This window comes from Sphaerodactylus townsendi, linkage group LG01, assembly GCF_021028975.2.
Source record: "Sphaerodactylus townsendi isolate TG3544 linkage group LG01, MPM_Stown_v2.3, whole genome shotgun sequence".
Taxonomy (NCBI): Eukaryota; Metazoa; Chordata; class Lepidosauria; order Squamata; family Sphaerodactylidae; genus Sphaerodactylus; species Sphaerodactylus townsendi.
Genome location: NC_059425.1, coordinates 11,732,557 through 11,740,096, shown reverse-complemented (window position 1 = coordinate 11,740,096; position 7,540 = coordinate 11,732,557).

Here is a 7,540-nt window from a genome sequence, read left to right as displayed (position 1 = left end):
ATAAATTGCAGTAAAGTTTACAAAAAAACATAAGAGGGGGGATTTCCCCCTACATTTAGTTGGGTTTGTTTGTGTTGTAATTGTTTTCATTTGTATTCATGTGATTATATACGCTGTATGTCTTTAAGAAATCATTATTTGTATTTTAGATCTCAATAAAATTCATTTAAAAAGAAAAGAATAGGCTTTTGAAGCCATTCTGGCTGTCCTTAGCAGAATGTCCTTGAATCCCTGTGTGAGCATGTATTGTGAAGCAATGGGGGTTGGTAGGCTGTCTCGGAAAACCGGCTTTTTATGACCCGGAGACTGGCATGAAGCCCAGGGAACTCCTTCCTTGCTTTCCTTCCATCCTCAGGTGAAGATGTTTTTATTTCAAACAGCTTTTGACAGCTAGATTTTAACAAGCAGCGACTCAGGTTTTATGGGTGCATTTTATTGGAGACTTGATTTTTTAATGGAATGGTGTGATTGATTGCATTGGGTTTTATCGTGATCAGTTTTATCGTTATTGCATTGTTGTTGTGTATGTTATTGTGTTTTGTTGTGTTTTTTAAGCAGCCTCGAATATGGCAGTAGAAAGTCAGGGTATGTATACTTTTGAATAAATGAACGAATGAGAGGTTTGAAGAAGCAGCGGAATGTGCGTTTCCAGCCTCCAGGTGGCAGCTGTGTAGTAACGGGGAGGCTTGAGAAATTAAAATAATAATTTAATTGGTTTGCAGTAAGCCTTAATTTCCATGAGCTTGACCAAAGTTTTGTTTCTATCAGTTAAGCAGGCCATGTGGAGCAGCACACCGAGCGTGTCCACCAAGGCTAATTAGGAGGTTTTGCGGAGAGAATCTTAGGCTTATCTACCTTATAAGTGGAGGAGGAGAACTGAAGGCAGTTGTGCTGGCTGATTAGCACCTTGGCGTCAGATGCAAGTTGTAAATTAGGACTTCAAAGGGTAGTCTGTAATTAGGAATATCATTTCAGTTATATATACCGTGTTTCCCCGAAAATAAGACAGTGTCTTATATTAATTTTTGCTCCCAAAGATGCGCTATGTCTTATTTTCAGGGGATGTCGTATTTTTCTGTGTTCTGTTTGTCGGGCATGCTTACAAACAAAAACTTTGCTACGTCTTACTTTCGGGGGATGCCTTATATTTCGCACTTCAGCAAAACCTCTACTACAACTTATTTTCAGGGGATGTCTTATATTCCTGGGAAACAGGGTACATACATACATTCATACATACATATATGCATATATATACACATATGTATACATATGTGTGTGTGTGTGTGTGCGGAACCTCGGTTTTTATTGCCTTCGGTTTTCATCGATTTTTTCAGTGAAAAATTTGTCTTGGTTTTCATCGATTTGCCTCGGTTTTCATCAGTTTGCAGTAAGGTGCAGGGTTTGTGGAGAAAAATCACCCGGACAAAGCTGCTGCAGCCTGTGTCTGCAACTTGTTTAATGACAATGTCTTGCCCCATTTCAGACAAATCTTAAAGAGGTATCAGAAACAGACCTCTTTGGACAGCTTTCTGGTGCTACATTGGTCCACTGGCTCTGAAGCTGGGCCTAGTTGTTATTGTTTGTTACTGTTTTCAGTATTAAACACTATGTTTATTCACCAAAAAATGTGTTTTTGTTATGTTTTTTGGAGTGACTAGAACGGATTAATTGGATTTACATTGATTCCTATGGAAGAGTTTTCCTCGGTTTTCATCGGTTTCGGTTTTCATCAATTCTTTTCGGATAGATTACCAACGAAAACCAAGGTTCCACTGTATATGCTATTGTCACCGGCCATTTTATATTTGAGTTTTGGTCATTATAAAAAATATTTAGTCATGTAGACTTTGTACGAAGAGATAAGGCGTTTTTTTTCTCTCCATTGCTTTCAAGATAAGGCGTTGTTTCACTCGATTGCTTTCAAGACTGCTGCTTTGCATTTCCTTAAGGAGACCGAACACCTCCCATAAGATAATAGAGGAGCAAACTATTAACTTTGTATTTGAGCAGAATGTATTTGTGGGGGAAGGTGGAAGCACCAGATGGATGGGAAGAGTTATGGGCGTCACACCTCTAGGGTGAAGTCAGCTCTTGGGATGTATGCTTTCAGGTATCGATGGAAAAATCCAATCCCAGAATCTAACCCATGGAAGGACCTGACTTTTCTTTGTTAGAGAGCTCTCTCTTTTTGCTAATACCGTGTTTCCCTGAATATAAGACAGTGTCTTATATTAATGTTTTCTCCCAAAGATGCACTATGTCTTATTTTCAGGGGATTTTTTGTGTTCTGTTTGTCGGGCATACTTCCAAATAAAAACTTTGCTATGTCTTACTTTCGGGGGATGCCTTATGTTTCGCACTTCAGCAAAACCTCTACTATGTCTTATTTTTTGGGGGATGTCTTATATTTGGGGAAACAGGGTAAGGATGCTGTCGGGTTTAAATAGTCTCCTGCCTCCTGTCTTTCGTTGCCCAGCTGCTGCCTGGGAGAAAAGGGTAGACAGCTTGTTGCTCTCTGGAGTAACAGCTGGAGTTCTCCTCGGATTACAGCTGATCTCCATACGATAGAGATCAGTTTAAGGATGTCAACCTCCAGGGGGGGATCTGGGGATCCCCTGGAACCGTCGCTCCTCATCACCAGCTGACAGAAGTCAGTTCCCTTGGAGAATGGGGTGCTTTGGAGGGTGCATCCAGAGGTGGGATCCAGCAGGTTCTCACAGGTTCCCGAGAGTAGGTTACTAATTATTTGTGTGTGCCGAGAGGGGGTTACTAATTGGGGATTTTGCCACGTGATTTTTGCCTTAGTCACGCCCCTCCTCTCAGCAGTAGCGCGCAGAACTTGAAGCAGTCTAGCAGGAGGTGCACCGGCGTGCGTGGCAGCCTGCGCCTGCGTGCATTCGTTTCCTGCCCAAGGACCGGCGCAGCAGCTGCATCCTTGCCCCAGCCCCACCCAGGAATGCCCCGCCCCTGGAATGCCCAGCCATGCCCCCATTGTGCCCCGCCCATCCCCATTGGCGCTATGCCACAGTTTGAATCCCACCACCATGGGAACCTGTTATTAAAATTTTGGGATCCTGCCACTGGGTGCATCTTTTGGCATTAGAATGCCACTAAAGTTCTCCACCCCAAACTTGCCCTCTTCAGGATCTACCCCCCCCCCCCACAAAAAAATCTCCAGGTATTTCCTAACCCAGAGCTGACAACTCGTAACTGCAGGACCTTTCGACTTGCATTCTCTTCCCCCCTCAAAAGGCAGTCATTGTTCCAATATCGCCAGACAGCCGGCCTCCCTCGCTCCCAACTGCATTGTTGACTGCTGTTTGCAAAAGCTTTTAAGACTCATGGCAAAGAGCCCGTTAGACAGAAATGTGATCGCAGGCTGGCAGGCAAAGGAAGGGGGGAATAGAACACCACGTTTCAGCAGTTGGAAGATTTATTTTAAAGCGCTCTGCTTCAACCATAATGCCTGCAATTCCGGCTTGGGCCGTGCCAAAGGGGTATATCTCTGCCTGAGCTTTAGGCTGCTCGCAGAAGGAGAGGGGGTGCTCTGTTGCTAGTTTGAAGGGGATTGGGGAGGGGTCTGCAGGCACTGCCCCTCCCTTTGTTGACACATTGCATCAGGAGAAGCAGAGCCTGCCAAAATTCTCCCTTCTGTACTGCTCTTAAAGAGACAGCAATAGTCCCACCATCTGCCCAATGGTTAGTGTTGGTTTGGATTTCAGTGTTTGAATGCTTAGGGTTCCAAGTCTGGGTTAAAAAATTCCTGATGTTTTCGGGGTTGGAGCTTGAGAAGGGCGGGGCAAGGGGAGAGAAGGGAGTTCAGTCGGGATGTGATGGTTTATCCTCCCTTCACAGCCGCCATTTTCTCTCAAGGGAAACTGATCTTTGGAGGTTCGTTGTAATTCTGGGAGAACTCCAGTTCCGGCCTGGAGGTTGGCAACCATAATATATCTATTATCCTCCACTTATGGATTCTCCAATCATCCTTACAACAACACTGTAAATTGGCCAGTGTTGTAATTACTGGAGAGAGCCAGCCTGATGTAGTGAAGAGAAGGAGAAGGAGAAGGAGAAGGAGAAGAGTTTGGATTTATATCCCCCCTTTCTCTCCTGCAGGAGACTCAAAGGGGCTGACAATCTCCTTGCCCTTCCTCCCTCACAACAAACACCCTGTGAGGTAGGTGGGGCTGAGAGAGCTCTGAGAAGCTGTGACTAGCCCAAGGTCACCCAGCTGGCGTGTGTGGGAGTGCACAGGCTAATCTGAATTCCCCAGATAAACCTCCACAGCTCAGGTGGCAGAGCTGGGAATCAAACCCGGTTCCTCCAGATTAGATACACGAGCTCTTAACCTCCTACTCCACTGCTGCTCCTAAGGTGTCAGACTAGGATCTGGGAAACCCAGGTTTGAATTCTCACTCTGCCATGGAACCTGTTGGGGTGGCAGTGTGCAGTTGAAGGAGAACGGCTTGCTAAAACTGCCTTGGGGCTCCTGGATTCCTCTACATAAACGATGCAAATGTGATTCCTCGTTTTGTTGCTCGTTTAAAAATAATTCTTCAGCTGAGACTCACCTTTATGATCACTAAGAATAAGATTCAGTGCCTTTCCAGGGCAGATGTACCCATACCCAGATTTCAAGTCGATCTTTGTAACAACGTGGACTAGGAGCTTCACTCAGCATTTAAATGGAAATGAGATTTCTCTACGTGAACGCAGCTCTGTCCACACACGCCTCTGGCTCAAAGCCTTGTTCTGATTAGAAGCTTTTCGAGGGAGGCCGTTTGAAGATATTTACATTCCAAACTCCATTATTGAACTCCGCGGAATGTGGACGTCTTTGCGGCCATTATTGCTGCAGAAAGAATGTTTTGAATTATTAAACGGCTATTGTGGTTCGGGGCTAAGCTAGGAATTTGTGGGAAGGGCCGGATCCTTCTCAAGGTGATTGTTGGTCAGGAAGGGGGGGAAATAACTACAGCGGGATGGGCTACCCACATTCCTATCCACCGCCTGGGGGCTGTGGCCAGGTGCGGGGGCATTTGGGGCTGTCGCCATCTCACTCCCATACAAAATATGGGTTTAGGTGGGGTAGGGATGTCAGCCTCCAGGTGAGACCTGGGGATCCCCTGAAATTACAGTTTCTCCAGACTACAGAGAAGAAGAAGGAGAAGAAGAAGGAGAAGGAGAAGAGGAGGAGGAGGAGGAGGAGTTTGGATTTATATCCCCCCTTTCTCTCCTGCAGGACACTCAAAGGGGCTGACAATTTCCTTGCCCTTCCCCTCTCACAACAAACACCCTGTGAGGTAGGTGGGGCTGAGAGAGCTCCGAGAAGCTGTGACTCGCCCAAGGTCACCCAGCTGGCGTGTGTGGGAGTGCACAGGCTAATCTGAATTCCCCAGATAAACCTCCACAGCTCAGGCAGCAGAGCTGGGAATCAAACCCGGTTCCTCCAGATTAGATACACGAGCTCTTAACCTCCTACGCCACTACGATCACCACCTCTGGAGAAAATGGCTGCTTTGCCGAGTAGACCGTATGGCCTTGTCCCCCACTGTGTCCTCCCTGGGCTCCGTCCCCAAATATCTGGGGGTTTCCCAACCTGGAGCTGGCAACCCCACCCCCTATTACCCCACGAGCCGGGATCTCAGATGAGAGTTTAAGTGCGTCCTGTTTTATTTTATTTCTTAAAGTTGACCTCTTATCCAAGTTGGAAATTGCAAATCAGGGTGTGTTTCTCTGATCTGGGGCCAAAGAGGAGACCCTACGTAGCAATCTCACAGGGCTTCAAAGAGAGGTCCTGCCGGGCTGAACAACAGTACCTGTGAAAGGGACTGGGGAGTCTGAACATGAGTCAGAAGTGTGATGCAGCAGCCAAGAAGGCCAATGCAATTCTGGGCTGCATCAGTAGGATTATAGTGTCTAGGCTCTAGACTGAGGGAAGCAATAGTACCACTCTATTCTGCATTGGTTGGCCCTCACCTGGAATCCTGTGTCCAGTTCTGAGTACCACAATTCGAGAAGGATATTGACAAGCTAGAGCAGGTCCAGAGGAGGGTGGCCAAAATAGTAAAAGGTCTGGATTCCCTGCCCTATGAGGAGCACCTGAGGTAACTAGGTATGTTTAGTTTAGAGATGAGAAGGTTAAGGATTGACATGATAGCCTCATCTACTGGGAAGGTTGTGGAAGATGATGACTTAATTCTATATTTGTTAATTTCATCCCAGGAAGAACTGATGAAGAAGAGTTGGATTTATATCCCCACTTTCTCTTCTGTAAGGAAACTCAAAGGGGCTTACAATCTCCTCCCCACCCCCCAACAAAACCCTGTGAGGTAGGTGGGACTGAGGGAGCTCCGAAAAGCTGTGACTAGCCCAAGGTCACCCAGCTGGCATGTGCTGGAGTGCACAAGCTAATCTATTTCACCAGATAAGCCTCCACAGCTCAAGTGGCAGTGCGGGGAATCAAACCCGGTTCCTCCAGATTAGAGTGCACCTGCTCTTAACCACTACACCACGCTGGCTCTCTGAACAACACAACTCTGTAGGACTCCTTTTTGTTTGCCTTTGAGGTGATGGTTGGATGCGACCCGGGTTCACAGGAGAGGCCTTCTCCTCCTTGGAAGAAAATGCTTGTTATCACCCCGGCGTGGCAGATATCTTTGGAGTGCGTCCTGGAGAAAGAAGAACATGACCTGGGCAGGATACTGTTGGACTGCAGGTGGAATGCGAATGTGTCAACCCCAATCTAAGCCCACCCTAGGTTGGAATTTGGCTCGGCCCAGCTTCTTTCTCCCCTTTAACCTGGAATGTGGACATTCCCCGGTCAGGTTGCCAACTTCCAAACACCCTCAGTCGGGTAGCCAACCTACCCAACTACAGAGATCAGTGCCCCTTGAGAACAAGGAAGCTTTGGAAGGTGGACTCCATACCCTGTTTCCCCGAAAATAAGATATCCCCTGAAAATAAGACCCAGTAGAGGTTTTGCTGAAGTGCTAAATATAAAGCATCCCCCGAAAGTAAGACGTAGCAAAGTTTTTGTTTGGAAGCATGCCCGTTGAACAGAACACTAGAGCATGCAGCTGTGGAGTGGAAAAATAAAACATCCCCTGAAAATAAGACATAGCACATCTTTCGGAGCAAAAATTAATATAAGACACTGTCTTATTTTCGGGGAAACACGGTAGGACCCTCCATACTGAGGTACCTCCCCAAACCCTGCCCTCTCCAAATTCAACCCCCAAACTCCAGGAATTTCTCCACTCAGTTGGCAACTGTAGCTCTGGCTCCGACTTGAGCCGTCCATTTGAACCACAGCCTCTTCTCTGCCCATATCCTCTGTTTCCCAGTCCCTGAGACCTGACTTTGTGGGCACGCAGTTCTGATCCGGGTGAAAATCAGGATTCTTTCCCTCTCTGAGCACAAAGATGGCTCCATTTTATCCGCACAACAATCCAGTGAGGTAGGCTGAGCATGTGCGACCGGCCCAAGGTCACCCAGCAAGCTTCTGCAGCAAAGGGAGGGATTTGAACACGGGTCC